This window comes from Leopardus geoffroyi, chromosome C2, assembly GCF_018350155.1.
Source record: "Leopardus geoffroyi isolate Oge1 chromosome C2, O.geoffroyi_Oge1_pat1.0, whole genome shotgun sequence".
NCBI classification, from domain to species: Eukaryota; Metazoa; Chordata; class Mammalia; order Carnivora; family Felidae; genus Leopardus; species Leopardus geoffroyi.
In genome coordinates this window covers 117,868,436-117,888,049 of record NC_059333.1, presented here as the reverse complement: position 1 = coordinate 117,888,049, position 19,614 = coordinate 117,868,436, and the positions used below count along the sequence as shown (strand labels likewise).

The window sequence follows — 19,614 nt, the reverse complement described above, 5'->3', positions numbered from 1 at the left end:
ACAAAATAAATAAACATTAAAAAATAAATAAATAAATAAATAAATAAAATAAATTCCAGTTAGTTAACATACAGTGTTATGTTAGTTTCAGATATACAATACACTGATTCAACACTTCCAAACAGCACCCAGGGCTCATCATAAGTAGACTCCTTAATCCCCATTATCTGTTTCATGCCCCACCCCCATACGCTTCCATTCTGGTAACCATTTTAATTGGCCTATTAATGATGAAAATTTAAATTGTTTCCAAATATATGTGATTAAAAACATGCTAATATATACTTCTTTGTATACCTGTGTATTAAATTCCTGGAAGCACAGCTGCTGGCTCAAATTTTGTGCATTTTATTTTGACATGCATTGTCCAACAGTACTCCAAAGAATTTGAATCCATTCATATGCGAGACAAAAATGTGTTAGATTCCTACTATGATATTTTTTTTTAATGTTTATTTATTCTTGAGACAGAGACAGAGCGTGAACAAGGGAGGGGCAGAGAGAGAGGGAGACACAGAATCCGAAACAGGCTCCAGGCTCTGAGCTGTCAGCACAGAGCCCGACGCGGGGCTCAAATGCATGAACTGTGAGATCATGACCTGAGCCAAAGTCGGTCGCTTAACAAACTGAACCACCCAGGCACCCCCCTAGTATGATGTTTTAACAATATTTTTGTTATTGCCAATCTGAAAGGTAAAAACATTTTATTTTACAAATCTTATGAGAAAGTTGAGAAGTTTTTATGTTTAAAAGTAATTTTCATCTCCATTTCTGTGAACTGTCCAATGGCTCGAACTCACAGACCGCGAGATCGTGACCTGGCTGAAGTCGGACGCTTAACCGACTGCGCCACCCAGGCGCCCCAGGATAATTTTAATTTTAATACAATGCTGACATAGATAGAACAGGAACATTTCTGCATTTTTGTTTATAAAAAAGTTAACAGGCTGTGAAATCCCTCGGGCAAAAGCTTTTAGTTATATGCCTCTAGGAAACATCATAGCACTCAACATTAAGGATGGAGATAAAGGAAGGCACTTTCAAAGGAAGAAGCTGAAAAGGGGCTTTCAAAAATGAAGTAAATGAAGAGAACAATATAGAAAACTCTGTGAAGGAAAATATGTTTTTTCTACATTGAATGACAACCAATATATCCAGAAAGGAATGATTCTATATAAATTACAAATTACACTTTCAGGATCTTTATTATTTTAAACTTTTTTTTTTTTTCCAACGTTTATTTATTTTTGGGACAGAGAGAGACAGAGCATGAACAGGGGAGGGGCTGAGAGAGAGGGAGACACAGAATTGGAAACAGGCTCCAGGCTCTGAGCCATCAGCCCAGAGCCCAGAGCCTGACGCGGGGCTCGAACTCACGGACCGCGAGATCGTGACCTGGCTGAAGTCGGACGCTTAACCGACTGCGCCACCCAGGCGCCCCAGGATCTTTATTATTTTGTAATTTTTCCTACTATAATATCATTTTTCTTTAGACATGTATACATTATAGAACTAAAAGGGGGCACCTGGGTGGCTCAATCGGTTAAGTGGCCGCCTCTTGATTTTGGCTCAGGTCTTGAAATCATGGTCCTGAGATCTAGCCTGGGTATGGAGCCTGCTTAAAAACTCTCTCTCCCTCTCCCTCTGCTCTTTCCCTCTTCTTCTCTCCCCACCCCACCTCACCCCACCCAAGCAGGGGCACACGCACCTGCAGGGTCTCTCTCTCTCTCTCTCTCAAAAAAAAAAAAAAAAAAAAAAGAAAGAAAAAGAAAACATGAATATGCAAAATATAATTACTTAGAAAAACGTTACTGTATATGTATTCTATATATATATATGTGTGTGTGTGTGTGTATACACACACACACACATTGTGTTTCCAATTGTTTTTTGTGTTCCAAAGTATAATATACTTTGGACATATTTCTACTTTACACATTATCCCACCTTTGGATATACCATAAATTATGTAACCAAACCCCAATCAACAGTTATGAAATTGTTTCCAGGTTTTCTGTTATTAGAAACACTACTCTGAACATCTTTGACACATTTATTTGTACATTGAACAGCATGATAAATTCCAAGAAGTGAATGAATATTTGAAAAATTTAATAGGGGCACCCGGGTGGCTCAGTCGGTAAAGTGTCCAACGTCCGCTCAAGTAAGGAAGGATCTCACAATCTGTGAGTTCAAGCTCCACGTCAGGCTCTGGGCTGACAGCTCGGAGCCTGGAGCCTGCTTTAGATTCTGTGTCTCCCTTTCTCTCTGACCCCCCTCCCCGCACTCATGCTCTGTCTGTCTCTATCAAAAATAAACAAACATTAAAAACAATTTTAATAAAAAAAGAAAAATTTAATAGCTATCACCATTAAAAAGTTTTATCAATGTATTTCCACTAAGAGTTTGTTAGACTGTATTTCTCTCAGCACATTATCAACAATACTGACTATTATCAGACTTTCAAAATCAGTAAAATGTGCAAAAACTGTCTTACTTTAATTGCATTTTTTCTGATAATTAGCCTGGCTGAGTCTTCATATAGCTTCTCATTTGCATTTCTCTTGCTTTGAAGGACTCTGTATAGTCAAATTGGGTTGTTGATTTTAAGTCATTAATGAGAGTTCTAGGCATATTAGCATAATTAGTTCTTTTTCTGTTAACAATGCCCCAATTTGTATGTTTTCTGCATGCAAATGTTCGTAAAAAGAATCATGTTCCTAAACAGGCTGTAGGTTTGTGTATCAACCTCAAAAAATGTTTTCCCCAAATGCTATGCTTACAAATATTCATTCAGGTTTTCTTCTTTTACTTTCAGGTTTCACACATTCAGATTCAAATTAGTGAGTCATCCAGATTACATTTGTGTGCAAAGAATGAGAGAATGTTCCAGTTTTATTATTAGTTTTCCCCAATACCTGATTATTTAAGCATGATCAATTAATTACATGTCATTTCTTCCCCACTACCAAATTTGAAATGTATGTTTTATAAAATGGCAGCACTCCTTTATCCTTAAATCTGTCTCTGTAGTTTCAGCGATTTTTCTGGTCTATTCCCTATTCCACTGCACTATAACTTTGATTATACCTTGTATCACATAGTAAGGTATACATACTGTTTTTCCACATGAACTGAACAGTTGATTTAGAAACTAAAAAAAAAAAAATCAGGAATCTATTTAATTTATATATTCTCTTAGAGAAATTATACCTTTTTTAAATGTTTATTTTTGAGAGAGAAAGAGAGACAGAGAGAGACAGAGAACGAGCAGGGGAGGAACAGAGAGAGGAAGACACAGAATCCTAAGCAGGCTCCAGGCTCCGAGCTGTCAGCACAGAGCCCGACGCAGGGCTGGAACTCACTCAGCAACTGCCAGATCACGACCTGAGCCACCCAGGAGCCCCATGGCAGCTACATTTTTAAATATGCAATATAAAATTAAAAACTCAAGTTGTTGATTCTAAGGGAAGATAAAAACACCAGAAAATAAATGAAAGACAAATCTGTCTTAAAACATAAACGTTTCACTTTACAGAAACAACGCCAAGTACACCCCGAAATAAATTACATCTCCCCAGTAAGCCCGCATTTTTAGAATGAGAGAAGGGTCCTCTTTTGCAACCCCCGCCACTCTGCCCGCCAAACGTGTGAAGTTACTACAAAACCCTTCGCCTGCGAACCAGCCTAGCCTCCGTGAGTGGTGCGCCAAGGGAATGCCTGCGAGAGCGGCAACGGGAGCCTGATCAGGCAGGACCCGGCCTGAGGTACAGAGACCCGCGGGTGGCGAGAGCGACCCGGGCAACGCACCTTCTTCCCGCAGGAGCAGCTAGAAAGGGGCCAGGGAGGGCCGGGAAGCGCAGCCAGCTCTCCCAGAGCGCGTTATTGCTGCGGCACAACGGTCTCCCCACTCGAAAGCTTTCACCCCGGGACCAATGCGGCAGACGTTAAGGTCCAGGGGTCCCGACCCCCAACTCAGAGTTGGAAAGAGGTCTCTGCTTGTCCCGCCTCCTCTCGCGGCGGCAGAGGCGCTTCGCAATCCCGCGCCACCTGCGGGAGCAGCGCGCTGCGCAGCCCAGGACGCCCGCAGGCCCCGCCACCCCCCGCCACGCAGCTCGGAGCCCACCGCCCGGACCCCGCTCTTCCCCCGCCCTGCAGGCCCACTCACCGCCGGGCCCGCAGTCCGCTCGGCACCCGCGACGCCGGGCCGGGGTCTAACTTTCCTAGCGGAGCCGAGGAAAGAGGAGGAGCGGAGGAAGGGGGCAGGAAGAGGAGGGCTTTCCAAATTGAAAACAAACTAAAGCCTGGAGGGGAGGGGGCGGCGCGGGGTTCGGGGGCGTGGCCCCGGCTCGCCCAGACCCTCCCCCGGGGCGCGCGGCCGCGCGGGCCTCCGACCCCGCCCCCCGCGCTCCGCGCTCTGGCGCCTCGGGTCAGTGGTCCCGGGAGTCGTGGGCTTCCGAATGAGAAAGGAGCGGGAGGGGGACCCGGGGAGAAAGGTTGTTGCAGCTCTAGAGTGAGGGGAAGAGAAAGATAAGGGCAAGTCGACGGTTGCATCTAATCAGAGACGCAGGTTCCACAGCCTTGAGGAAGAGTTTTGCTGGCCGAGATTACAGAGCATGGAAAGGCTCTTTCGCAAGAGCCTGTTAATTTGCATCTGCTCCCACCCCCAGACCCTTGGCTTGGAGAATTGGCCTTGGCAATGCAATGCTAGCTAGAAACACAGTGCCGTCCCAGGCATTTTGTTTTCTTTTCCACAGGTTTGGAGGAGGCCAACTTGATGTTGGAGGGAGGGAGTCCGGGAATGAGGGGAGGGGAGCAGGGCTGCTCTGACCTTTGGAGAAAAATGCCATTTGTTAATTACCATTGTTAGGCACAATGCTTTTTTTTTTTTTTGAAACTCCTAGGGTTCAGGTTTGTGGTGGTCCCTGGGGAGAACAAGTCACTGACTGGAGCTAGGGGAGTCTAAAGGCCCCTAACGTTATAAAAAAAAATTCAGAACTGGGCAGAAGTAAATTACATTAAGCACTGAGAAGTACTTGGCAGAAGTACTATGGGAGAAGTTTGGAAAGGGGAAGGCATATGGGAGGGGAGTTCTGGAATTTTCCATTTTCTTTTGTATGTATGCTATTTTGTTACTATGCATGTAAGAATAGATTTTAAAAGTTCATATTGTATTTCTCAGTAATCATTGCACAAGGCATTACATAAATACAGAAAGAAAGCCACATGGAAAGCATAAAAGAAACTAGTGCCAAAACTACAGCAAAATATAACACTATTTATTAGCTTTGTTCTAAATTCACAAGAGTGGTCAAGAAATTGAGTTTATGAGTGCAAATATCCACAATGGCCACATGAAAGATAACAAACAATTCAAAAGCAAGACATGTCTTGTGAAACACACTGATTTGAGGTGGAGGGAGGGAGAAATAATGGAAAGTGTGTCTTGTGCCCAAATCAGAAGTTTTGAGGGGAATAAAAATGATTCAAACCCTTGTCTTTCTGAAATTCCTAATCTGATGATATCTCTACTTGAATACTTCGAGGGATGACAAATTCATTATTCTTTTGTACTAATCCTATTATAGTTGCTCTGCTCCTTTGCTACACCTCTTTTTTTTTTCAACGTTTATTTATTTTTGGGACAGAGAGAGACAGAGCATGAACGGGGGAGGGGCAGAGAGAGAGGGAGACACAGAATCGGAAACAGGCTCCAGGCTCTGAGCCACCAGCCCAGAGCCTGACACGGGGCTCGAACTCACGGACCGCGAGATCGTGACCTGGCTGAAGTCAGACGTTTAACCGACTGCGCCACCCAGGCGCCCCTGCTACACCTCTTTGTATTATTTTGTTTGTACCGGTTGTTCTTAAATCACCACCATCTTAGAGTTAATATTGTACATCTTCATATAAAATTAAGAAATTTGCAACCGGGCTTTTTGGTTCCTCAACACTATGTGCCATTGCTCTCATGCTTAACCTGCACACAGATTATAGACCTCAGAATAAAATGTTATGTTTTGATAAAGTAGTCAGTTGTCTTTTACAGAGATTGAGAAAAGAAAAAGGTAACTTTTATATTTACTCACATATGTGTAATTTTTGCTTTTCATTTTTTCTTGTAGAGACTTACCTCATTTCCCTTTGGGCTGGAGAATTTCTTTTGGTATTTCTTGTAGTATAGGACAACTCCAGACAAATTCGCTCAGCTTTTTTAATCTAAAAATATTTTTATTTTGGGGCGCCTGGGTGGCTCAGTCGGTTAAGCATCCGACTTCAGCTCAGGTCACGATCTCACGGTTCGTGAGTTTGAGGCCCGCGACAGGCTCTGGGCTGATGGCTCAGAGCCTGGAGCCTGTTTCCGATTCTGTGTCTCCCTCTCTCTCTGCCCCTCCCCCGTTCATGCTCTGTCTCTCTCTGTCCCAAAAATAAATAAACGTTAAAAATATTTTTATTTTATATACATTTTAATGGTATCTTCACTGGATATAGAATTTTAGATGAACAGATTTTTTTTTCTTCCCCTACAATTTACAGTTTTAACCTCCATTTTATCTGATGGGATTCGTATTACTGGTTTTTGAGATGAAATGTGTCAGCTTTGGTTTTCTGCAGTTAGTTTATGATGTGTGGTTTTCTTTGTATTTATCCTACTTAGTTTCCTCTGAGTGTCATAGATAGTGTAGGTTGATAGTAGTTAAACTTTCAACCATAATTCCTTTAAATTACTTCCCAAACTGATTCTTGTTCTTTCCTTTCCTCCTGTGAATTCAATTAAATGTATATTAGACTACTTACTGTTACTTCATTGGTCACCAAGACTTTATTTACTTTTTTCCAATTTTTTTTTCTCTCTCCTTCTAAATGTTTATTTTTTTTGAGAGACACAGAGAGAGCATGGGAAGAGGGGCAGAGAGAGAGGAGAGGGAGAATCCCAAGCAGGCTCTGGGCTGTCAGCACGGAGCCCAATGCAGGGCTCTATCTCACGAACCATGAGATCACGATCTGAGCCGAAATCAAGAATCCAACGCTTAACCAACTGAGCTACTCAGGCACCCCCCAATTTTTTCTCTCTAAATTGAATAATTTCTATGGTTTGCTTTTCATAATTTACTGGCCTTATTTCAATCTGTTGTTAAGCTCATTACAGATATTACATTTTTCAGTTCTTGTATTCCTATTTGGTTCTTTTTCACAGCTTCTATGTACCTGCTGAGATTGCACACCTGTTCATTCATTTTGACCATCATTTTCTTTAAATTATTGAACATATTTATAATACCTGTTCACTACTCTGTTCCAATATTTGTTTCACCTTGGGATCTATTTGCATAGGTAGCTTTTGTTTTTTTTGACATAGCCACAATTTTCTGTTTCTTAGGATGTATATTAATTTTTTATTGTGTATAGGATATTGTGGATAATTATTGTAGAATTTCTGATTTTTGTCTTCTTTCTCTGAAAAGGATTAATTGTTCTCAGACATGTAGCTGAAGGCAGATCATCTTTAACTCCTGGACCTTTGGTTTATACTGTGTTAAGGCCAGTCTATCAAATGCCTGAAGGTTTTACCAAGCCCCACTATCCTTGGCAGTCCTCATATTCCAAACTCTATTTCCTGGCACTGAACAGCAAAAGAAACCTCTGTCCAGTCCTTTCAGCTGTTACTTTCTGCTGTCATCACTGGGGACTCCCCAGCACATGTATAGTTCAATGGTCAGTCAAGAATTATAGGGTTTTTTTACAGGCAAATGTTAATGTTCTTCCCTCTGTATCACCTTACTTTCTGATATTACCCTCAATGCGCAGCCTGAAATCTCTTCACTGACATCACAAGTCAATAAAACTGAAGCATTCTACTTGAGTTGTAGCTGCCCTGCACCTGAGGACTGGGGACTGTCCACAGGGAAATGGCTGTATAAACATGGATCTCACTCACTTATTATAATTCTCTTCTTTTACTGGTCAAATCCTCTACAGTTTTAGACTGCCTTTGACAGCTCTCCAATGTCTTCAAGTAATTGTTTCAGGTTCATTATTATCCATGGGATAGTTATTCCAGTACAAGCTAACTTATCTTTTTTTTTTTTTTTTTTTGAGAGAGAGAGAGAGTGTAGCCAAGTGGGGGAGGGGTAGAGAGAGGAGGACAGAGGATCTTAAGGAGGCTCTGTGCTGACAGCAGGAAGCCCGATGTGGGGCTTGAACTCATGAACTGCGAGATCATGGCCTGAGCCAAAGTCAGACATTCAACTGACTGAGCCACCCAGGTGCCTCCAAGCTAACTTATCATTGCTGAAATTCTAACTCTCACAGACTCATAACATTTTGAAGTATTTCATTGCTAGAGAAACCAAACTGTTATAAAGTTCTTTTTATTAAAATCTATATCAACAAGACATTCTTTGTTTTTGCTTGCTTCTACTTTTTGTTCCAAAAGATATTTCTTTCTTTAATTCAATAGCCTTTTAAGTTTTTGTAAATTGCTATCCACTTTTCCTTAAATATTTTCTTCTGAAGACTGAACGCTCTTTCTTTTTGCTACTTCTATTTTTTCATGATTGCAGATTCCTTACATTGAGATTAGCTTCCTTAGAGTTATTAATTACTTTTTAATAGTTGGTCTGATACTGTGTAACACAACGAAATATCAATAGGACCCTATTATTGAGGCCCAATTATGTTAGCTTTATGGGCATAGTAACCATTTCTAGTATATTTGTGGTGATTAAACCCCAACATTAGTGACCCTGGAGTCTGTCTTTTCATTGTATACGACACTGTATACGACAGAAATTTTACTTATTAGTATTTGGTAGATGATCTTTTATTTCCTGACCTCTGTTCTTTAGTCCAGTAAGGTCTATGCATAAGATATAAGGGAAATGGAACCCAAAGAATTTTAACAAAAGAGTAAACAAAAATCGTAAGAAATGAGAGTAGGCTGGGGTGCCTGAGTGGCTCAGTCAGTTAAGTGTCGGACTTCGACTCAGGTCATGATCTCACGGTTTGTGGGTTCTAGCCCCAAGTCAGGCTCTATGCTGACAGCTCAGACCTGGGGCTGCTTCGGATTCTGCGTCTCCCTCTCTCTCTGCCCCTCCCCCGCTCACGTTCTATCTCTCTCTGTCTCTTAATAACAAATAAACATTTTTTAAAAAATGAGAGTAGGCTGAAGTTGGGGGTGGAAGGATATGAGCATGGTGGAGAAAGGCTTTTCCCAGCAACTAAAGTATTCCTTGATTTTTTTTTTTTTTTTTTTGCCAGCAAATAATAGGTGAATTGCCCAGATTTCAATGATCATCCTCCTAGCTACTCTCAAAAATTTTGGAGTCAGAGTACTCCATGGCCCCTACAGTGTTCATACATTATAACATTGACCGTGAAAATGAACTTTCCTTCCAACTAATCAGTGTAAAGAGAATACTTGTACAACTGGAAATATTTCTATTCGTGTGCAGCATTAGATACGAACAGGATGCCAGCAACAGTATGCTTCAGGGTAAAGTTTCTCATTGTCAGATTTCTCCTTATGGATGGACTTGTTACAAATGTTGTGTTTCAAACTGACTTCTCTGGCACATTAACCAGGAAAAGTCAGTAAAAACAGAAATCCTTGTAATGAAATTGTTTCTCTCCAGAGTGCACATAATGGAAGTTTTTTGCTCTCTTTGGAATCTTACCTGCTGACTTAGGGCTAATTTAGGGGGGTCTTACCCAGAACTCATTTAATGGCAATTTAAGAACACAATGTGGTTAGCCATTTATAGACAGTATCATCAAACCAGCTCTTTAAAGCTATAGATATAGAGTCTGTACGGGCAACTGACTTTTTTATTTTAGAAAGAGAAACTTGTATTTTGCCTATATAATTTCATTTTCTTCATTAAATCCATTTAGGTCCACAGCTTTATGACTAAAATTAGAGGTAGCTAGCCTATTAAGGTTAATTTGAATCTGTTTTTTGTTAACCTTTTGTGTTAGCTTTTTTCTTAGATTTTGTCATATACATTTACTTTTTTATGTCTACTTTTTTAACGTCTACATTTATGTCACTGATACAACTGCTGGGATAAATAAAGAATTTGCTAAGTTACCACTAGAGGCTAATTTCAGGATGAAAGAAATTCGGTAATTAATACTTTTGATAATTGTTCAACCAGCTAAAAATCCACTTAGACTGTCCTGTTATATAGCCACTTTTTTCTTTCTTGCCCAAAGCAATTAAAATGAACATTTGTGCTACATGTATGTTAAAAGCAATGTTCATCATGGTGGTCCCATGATCTCTCTATAGTAACAAGCAGGAAGGAAAATGTGTCCACTTCATAAGTTTGATATTTGAGAACACAAAATTGTTAATGTTGTTTACCACTCCTTTTGCTAAATGCTCAGATTCTATTATTTAAAAAATAATACTATAAATTTGCCTGAAATTGATATTGTAGTGTATTGTGCATTGAATTGTATCCCCCTAAAAGATCTTAATGCCCTACTTTTTGGTACTTGCGCCTGTGATCTTACTTGGACATAGGGCCTTTATGAATGTAATCACATTAAAGTGAGACCATACTATGGGCGCCTGGGTGGCTAAGTCGTTTAAACATCTGACTTTGGCTCAGGTCATGATCTCACGGTTCATGAATTCAAGTCCTGCATTGGGCTCTGTGCTGACAGCTCAGAGCCTTCTCTCTGCCCCTCCCCTGCTCACACCTGTCCCTCTCTGTCTCTCAAAAATAAACATTGACAAAAAAATTTAAATGCAACCATACTAAATTGGAGTGGTCCTAACCCAATGACTAGTCCCTTATAAGAAGAGAGAAATTGGAACACAGAGACAGACGAAGGAAAGCACCATGTGACAATGCAGGCAGAGATCGGAGTGATGTGTCTATAAAGCCAAGGAGCACCAAGGATTGCTAGCAACCTCCAGAAGCCAGGAGAGAGGTATAGAACTGATTCTTCCTCTGAGTCTGCAAGAATGAATCAACCTTAATAACACCTTTTCTTCAAATTTCTAGCCTCCAGAACTGTGACAGAATAGAATTCTGTTATTTAATGTGATCTGGTTTGTGGCAATTTGTTAAAGCAACCAGAGAAAATTAAAATAGAACGTGTGTGTGTGTGTGTGTGTGTGTGTGTGTGTGTGTGTGTGTGTAAGATTTATATAAGTCAATATTGCACTTTTTTCTCTGTGGAAATTGGGAGAGTTTGCCTTTCACTAGTTTTCTGAATGTTCACATGTTCTATGATGTTGAAAATATAATTGACAGTGGTTTCAAAGAAACATTTACATGTTATTTTGTGCCCATGGATGTAGTTTATATGATTTTAAGAGCTTGTATTCAAGGTGCTTGCATGGCTCAGTTGGTTGAGCACCAACTTTGCCAACCTGAGCGTGGCTCAGGTCATATCTTGCGGTTTTTGAGTTCAAGCCCCGCATCAGGCACTGTGCTGACAGCTCAGAGCCTGAACCTGCTTTGGATCCTGTGTCTCCCTCTCTCTCTGCCCCTTCCCCACTTGCACTCTGTCTCTCTTTCAAAAATAAAATGAACATTTAAAAAAAAAAAACTTAAAAAAGCTTGAAGTCATTTATACCATCTATTCAAATTTTCTTTGATACATGAAGTGGAAAGTGGGTTGCATGTTCAAGAATACAGCAATAAAGAATGGAAAAGAATGACTGAAGTGTTTGGGGAACACATGAAACCCTAATCAAAATTATTTCAATATCACCTCAAGGAAGCACAAATAAAAATGATTTATCAAGAAGAAAGAGAATTTCAATCTTATTGAAGTAAAATTATACTAAAAAACATGGGGTGATTTTTAAAAAATATATCTCAAGGAACCTCGGTGGCTCAGTTCGTTAAGCCTCCAACTCTTGATTTCAGCTCAAGTCATGATCTCCTGGTTCCTGAGATCAAGCCCTGCACTGATCAAGTTCAGCATGGAGCCCACTTAGGATTCTCCCTCTCTCCCTCACTCTCTGTCCCTCCCTCGTTCACTCACTTGCAAATAAATAAATAAACATTAAAATAAATATTAAAAATTATATTTCTCTATAAACAAACAAGTCCACAAGGTGTTTTGCAGGAAGAGAGAATCTAGAGCCAGAAAACTAAAAAAGTTACAGAAGATTTGGAGTTGAATTTACACAGTGAGGAATATATGCTCATACTCATACATAATTTGGAAAGCTAATAAATTCAACCTTTGGAGTTCTAATAAAACAAGAGAGTTGAAGCACACATCAAATTGGTATTCTGTTATCATTTCAGTCAACAGATATTTTAAAAGTATCCTGAGCCATCTCTTTGGGTTCCTTGGAAATCAAACTAAGGGACAAATAGTGGGGTAATGCCTCCATTTGAAAGCACTAAACTTCAATTGAAAAAAAAAAAAACATTTTTTTAATGTATAAAAAAACAGGAATAACAAACCTGATTCAGAAACATGTGTTCTCTGTCTTACATGTAGGAAGCCATGGGTAAAAGAGACTCTGGGTTGCATATAGGTGATAGAAATTTCCCTCGTGGCCTTAATGATGCAATAATTCCTGCCTGCTTCCCAACTAGCCTCCACTTGCTCCCACTACACCTCTGTGTTATAGGATGCTATTCACTCTCATTATCAGCTCTTAGTTTCACATCTCTTCCACATTAATACTTTTCCACCTCTACTAAGCTCCAGGGGTTAGGTGAATATACCATATCTACAAAGAAAAGCAAAAAGAAATCGAAATCCTTGACCTGTAAAGAAAAAAAAATGGGATTACTGTTATCTTCCGTTTTTCAAAAATACCTCAATCTTGCTACACTTTCTGGTAGAGAAGGGCAGAGGAAGGACAGGGAACAGAGAGGCTATGTGACACAGAGAGGTAGCCTAAATAGTTTGTCCAGCAGTAGACAGTTGTAAAGTGTCTTTAAGGCTCATATTTCAATAAAAATGTAAATCTACAAGACAATTTGAAGAAAACAAGTCTCATTAAATTAGTACATTGATGGGGCGCCTGGGTGTCCGCAGTCAGTTGAGCAGCCAACTCTTGATTTCGGCTGAGGTCATGCCTTCACACTTTGTGAGATCGAGCCCTGTGTCAGGCTCTGCACTGACAGCACAGAGCCTGCTTGAGTCTCTCTCTCTCTCTCTCTCTCTCTCTCTCTCTCTCTCTCCCCCTCTATACCATGCCCAATCCAAGTGTGCTCTTTCTCCCTCTCCAAATAAATAACTTAAAGAAAAAAGGTTAGTACATTGATGTGTTCATTGAATTGTATGAGAAAGACTTTGGAAATAGTAGTCCATCATTTTACAGTGGAGGGAGATAATACATGTCTATTGGACCAAAGAATTAAGATTTCTGAATGCATGAGAAGTGTACTGAACAACACCACAAGAGGAGGAACACTATAGCTTCATAAGAGTACATCCAACAGACCTCCTGACTTTCAGTTTAATTTGTATGGAGTGTACCTGTCAGATGTACCAGAAGATGAAAACAAGTGCAGAAGTTTCGTGGAGAAACTAGTGGAGAGACTATCCAGTTGGGCTGCAGAAAATCTGTGCTGATTCTTTCATTAATTTGGAAGAAGTCTGAGCTAAGCCAAGCACAGCGCTTGACACATAACTAGCACTAAATTATTTGCAGAACAAAAGAATGAATCAAAGTTAGGAAGTAAAGAGGAGCACCCCTAGTTAAAATGACTGTTACTTGCTTGGGGAAGTTTATGAAATAAGCAACCAAGTTACATTAATTCAAACTATAAATTAAGCTAAAGAGAATAGAATCTGAATAGTATCAGTTGAAAATTTATCTTTCCTGAGGCACCTGGGTGGCTCACTCGGTTGGGCGTCCAACTTCAGCTCAGGTCATGATTTCGCAGTCTGTGAGTTCAAGCGCCAAATCAGGCTCTGTGCTGACAGCTCACAGCCTGGAGCCTGCTTCAGATTCTGTGTCTCCCTCTCTCTCTGCCCCTCCCCTGCTTATACTGTGTCTCTCTCTCTCTCTCAGAAATAAATAAACATTAAAAAAATTATTTTTTCTTCCCTGCTTTAAATTTCATTTACAGTCTTGACAATAGATTTTTGTAAATTACAACAAAATTACATCTTTATGTTTTGGAAAAAAACACCAAAAAAAGAATACAAACATTTAAGTTCCAGTTTGATCTGTGACAAACCTTTAAATCTTTATTCTTATTTGTCATTGACATAATGCCAATGCTCCTCTTTCAAAGAAACTTTTGATGATTTAAGACTGAAGCTCCTATCAGCATAGTTTCTTTCTTTTATTTATTTATTTATTTATTTATTTATAAGACTTTTTTTTAATTATTATTTTTAAGTAATCTCTACTCCCAACATGGGACTGGAACTTACAACCCTGAGGTCAAAAGTGTCATGCTCTGCCTACTGAGTCAGCCAGGCACCCCAGCCCAGTTTCTTCACATCTGAATCTCCATGAATTAGTATAATCCTGGCACTTTAGCCAATTAATAAGTACTTGTTGAAGATTTCACAACTGAATAGTAATTCAAATGAAACTTTTCAGCAACATGGAAAAGAAAACTTCTCTTTTGAATCCTTCTAGCTCCTGGTTTGATTAATTCTGTGTTATACTTTTTCAGATTACCTGGCCATCATTTCTGAGCTGATAGAATCAAAAATGTCTGTCAAATTTACAAAACAATATTTCCTCCCAGTGTGAGAGTACATTAAAACATTCCTTACTTTGGATACATTCCTCTTCTAGGCTGTTTGGAAGCAGTGAATCTGTCCACCTATAAGAAAACAAAAGAATTCCCCACCTTTTAATCAAAGGATTCTTGATCTCCTAAAAAAATAAACAAAAAATGAAAGGTTTGCAGATATCCATAAATGTTTGACTCATTGAATGGCACCAAAAGAGAAATTTCAGTCAATGAAAGAGGAAGACACAGTTAAAACAGAGGGAAGAGGAAATGAGATTAATTCTGGAGTACTAACAATTACTCCATTAAGTCCACTCCAACGGACTCCAATGAGTCCATTAAAAGCAATGATAGCAAAACCAAAATGTAGGGCTGCTAAACGAACATTTTGGTAAAAGAAGTAAAATTTGGTATGACCCCACTTGTTGAGTTCTAAAAATATATATATTAAAAATTTAGTAAACAAATTTTGATTGTTCTGTTTTATGACAGATTCCAGAGAATTGAAATATACTATACAAAAATGACTAACCAATCAAACAAACTAATACAGTGTACAAAATCAGTACTTCAAGAATAGATCCATTGACTATGATGGAAACCACTCTGACTTCTAGGGAATGTTGGTCAACCATGCAGATGGCCAGATACACAGTCACATCGAGTCTTGAAGGAAATACAGTACCGACCCCTGGGTATGAATGTAAGAAAAGTGAACATCATCATCTCAGAATGAAGGCATTATGATTGTTTTTATTATTTGAATCAAGGGAAATATTTGGATTTACAATACTTACCTTTACTTTATGACTAAGCAAACTGCTTGATGTTAACAGGCAGAATCTAAATTATGTGAAGATGCCCTTTGCAAACATAAATATCTATCTCTCTTAGTGATAGATTAAGAAAGACATTAAGGTAAGAAAGCTGAGTGATGTGAACATTTCTTCTTCTTAATTTGGATATAGCAAGTAAGTTACCAAGTTAAAGAGAAAGGGGTTTATACAAATGAAATTAAAAAGAAATTATGTCCAAACCAGATTGAATCTTGCAGTGTATGAAGTGTATATCAAGAATCTATAGCAAATACCAGAAGAAATACATGAAAAGCTCATCAAAGAATGAGAAAAACAATAAAGATTTGGCTCAAGGTTTCAAAGGGGGGAAAAGGAGTCAAAAGAAGTTTTTAAGAAAATCTGACAAAATCAACACTTGGAAGATTGTACTTTTCATGTAAAAAAAATAAAAATTTCATTAATTTTTGGTGTCCACCTTTCTATAAACTTACATGTTCCCTACTTAAAAGACAGATAGAGGTGGTAGAAACATCACGTTCCTGAACGTCTGCAGAAACTGGTAACACTTAGGAAGTAACTGTAGTCATTGATCTCTGGACAATGGAACCTGGGAAATTCTGCAGTTTCTTATGCTCAGTGTTGAAAACCATGAAACTGAGACTCCTACTAAACTAATACAATTACGTATATTTTGTTTGTAACCCCGAAACTTTACCTTTGAAAAAAAAAAGGCAAACAAAACAAAACAAACAAACAAAAACCTCTGGTCAAAGGAATGACAATTCAGAAATGTGCTGTAAATTTCTCTCCGAGACAACTGATCAAAATGTAACATAGCATTAAAACAATTTTTTTTAATTTTCCATAAAGTTTATTTATTTATTTTGAGAGCGATAGAGACAGCACATATGGGGGAGGGGCAGAGAGAGAGAGAGAGAGAGGGAGAAAGGGAATCTCGAGCAGGCTCTGTGCTGCCAGCGCAGAGCCCAATGCAGGGCTTGAACTCACTAAACCATGAGATCATGGCAGGGCCAAAACCAAGAACCAGTTGCTTAACTGACTGAGCCACCCAGGCACCCCAGAATTAAAACATATTTTAATGAAATATGGCACCTACGATGTATTTTAAAATTCTGGTGGAGTACATCAACTAAGAATTATTTATTGAACAGATACAGGGGTATCTTTCAAGCCCTCATTATAGATGCATTTGGGCCTCAGCAACTAAAACCATGGTTCTCGAAGCTGGCTTCCCTGTAGACTTACCTGGCAAGATTTGTAAAAATATCAGTGTTTGGGCTCTCTATCCACAAAGATTCTGATTTAATTGTTATGGTGTGGACCCCAGAAACTAACAACTAGGTCTACCTCTAATATTTTGGGGAAACAAGTAAATGCTCTCTCCATCTCTTGTCTCTCTGTATTTTCTATTGTTCTTTTTGTTTTATTTATTTATTTTATTAAGGTCTGGCTTTCTCTGCTTCTGTATTCACATGACAGAAAACAGTCCCTGAGTCAATCATCTGTGATAGAAATGCTGGTCATCTTAGGAAAGTATGGATGCTTTTCTAGTACGTATAGGTAAAGATGTAGAGAATGGTAGGTGGCTGGCTTTAAAAAAAAAAAAAAAAAAGCCCAAATAAAGCAGGTAATATAATACTGTTCAGTTATAGAGAAATTATCTTGGATCTCTAACTCTCCTTCCTATGCTGACATGTGAAATAGGACATTTCAACACAACTTCTGTACTTACATTTTCTTATAATATTTTTGAAAAAAGTTGGGGCGCCTGGGTGGCGCAGTCGGTTAAGCGTCCGACTTCAGCCAGGTCACGATCTCGCGGCCCGTGAGTTCGAGCCCCGCGTCAGGCTCTGGGCTGATGGCTCAGAGCCTGGATGCTGTTTCTGATTCTGTGTCTCCCTCTCTCTCTGCCCCTCCCCCGTTCATGCTCTGTCTCTCTCTGTCCCAAAAATAAATAAACGTTGAAAAAAGTATTAAAATTCGTAGGTACACTGAAATTTTACTAATAAAATAATTATTTCCTTTAGGTGTAATTCTTTAGTAGTTTTCATGAAGAGACATATTTCTTCTGCTGTGCAGACATAGCACCCCTCATTGTGCGCCATCATGTTCCTGGATCTCAGTTTGCTTGTTAGCCCCACCGAGGGGGGTGGTGACAAGGTGGAGGGATGGGGAATAAGGAATGTGAGAGTGTGAGAGAGGGACATGATTTTTCTTTTTTTGACTACCTAGTAGAAACAAACCCAAAGCTTTTCTAAGTTCTAAGTAGATCTGCTAATCTTTAAGCAAGAGTTTTGTCATCTTTATTATTGTTGATGTCTCTCAAACTACAATATAATCTTCTCCCACATTATGTTCTTGAAACTAGTCCTTCCTTACTTTGTAATCCGTCATCAGAAGAGCATTCAGGTTTGGCTTTTCACAGTTGTGAAACCACGATTTGTGCCGTTAGAACAAAATACAATCTGGTTTTCTTTACTGCTATGGGCACTTTAGCCTACACCTCTGCATTCATTACTCTGCTGATGGGCTTTGGCAAAGCAGGGAGGAGTTTTGGCAGTGTCCTTGGTACAATCACAGCCTTCCAGGAACATTAGAAAAGCACTCATCTTGGGTTCGTTTTGGCCTGGGTCAAGCCATAGCTGTAGCCATTGTGTCACAAGAGACTATCACCCTCAATAAGTCCCTACTTGGAAGTTGTTCTCAAAGCAACTTGGTTTTGCTGTGATGAACAATAAACACTGTCAAGAACTGCAGCCCTGAGATCTTAAGGGAGTCTGACATTCTTTGACCAGTGAGTCTAATTACCATAATTTGAAGCTACCAGTGACGAACTAAGAGCATCACCCATTCCTCCCTCTGCCCATCTCTGCTTAAGAAGCATTAACTGACTTTGAAGTATTTCTGTTTAAAAAGTCAGGCACTCATCTTTCCCGGAACACCAGGATAATTGTTCACTTCCCCAACTGAGATTGAAATAAATGATATCACTATAGTTTGCAAAAAAGCAATTTTACTTCTTCATGAACAAAACACCAGTTACTTCTCAAATAGTCCAACCATATTTTTTGTATATTTTTAAAATAATATAATTGCTAACCCTATCTCTTGGCAAAAGCCTTTTAGCAATGAAATAGTTGGGCAAAAATCACATGATGGAATCAAAAGGGGTTAATGAAAAGACTCTCACTTTAAGTTTTCAAAAAACAATACTTAATGGTTACACAGGTCTTCAGAAACTCCTTTTGTATACTTTATCTTCAATTTTTATCAAGCTTAACTTAAATATGAGAAAACAGAGAGGTAAAATAAAAAAATTTATGAGCTTGTTGTATGTTGTTGAATGAGTTCGTGAATGTTGTTGTAAGAATTCAATCCAAATACTCTCACTTCAAGTCCGGTCCCCTTTTCACTATGTCACGTGACATCCACTGAAAAATGAAGAAACAAAACCCTAATTAGTAAACTGCCAAAATCCACGCAAAATACACAAAATTCCAAATGATTCCATACACTCCACGCTCAGTATGATTCAGTCATCTCACGTGGGTGGATGCAAACTTAATCTACATTAGCAGATAGATGTCCAGTGTCCAAGCAAGGAAGGTCCCAGGCAGTTCACCTGTCCTCTGCAAAGCAAAGAACATGTTTGAAATATCATTTAGTTCCCAGGGCCTCATCTCAAATAGAGCTGCAGAACGTAAAGTGTCTTAAAGAGTCAGTAGAGTGAGAGTGCATCTGGATATAGCTTCATTTGAAAAGCAGCTAAAGCCAGAAATATTTACACTGGAAAAATAAAGATTTAGGAAGAAGGAAGAATGGGCCAGTTGTTTTGAAGTATTTGAATTACATAGAAGTAACTTTGCATTGCAATGTGTTGGTGCTAAAAACAAGGAATAGAATTTTCAGAGGAGGACGAATGATGTTCCTTCAGTATACCACTTTCCAATCATTACAGCTCTCCAGAAGTTTCAAAGGACCACCTCACGAACAGGGTTCAAAGGGTGCCTGGCCAGTACATTGTACAGAAGATTCCAGACCTGCCCACCTCCACCCAGTTCCCAACAATTTAACCCAAGAAGGAAAGACTAGAGAGGTTCACTTGTTAGTGCAAG

The 19,614-nt window shown here is 39.3% G+C and overlaps 1 protein-coding gene across 5 annotated transcripts in view; it reads right to left on the bottom strand.

The window, feature by feature from the left end:
• Positions 1 to 19,614, bottom strand: part of PLSCR4 (phospholipid scramblase 4) — a 138,767-nt gene that overhangs the window by 47,737 nt on the left and 71,416 nt on the right. The window contains exon 1 of one of the 5 annotated variants that reach the window (XM_045503372.1): positions 4,169 to 4,322. The exons of 3 other annotated variants lie outside the window; for them this stretch is intronic. The gene's annotated coding sequence lies outside the window, so the exon portion shown is untranslated. Of the gene's footprint in view, positions 1 to 4,168; positions 4,323 to 19,614 lie in introns of those variants that run through there. One more of the 5 variants, XM_045503367.1, reaches the window with a different exon arrangement.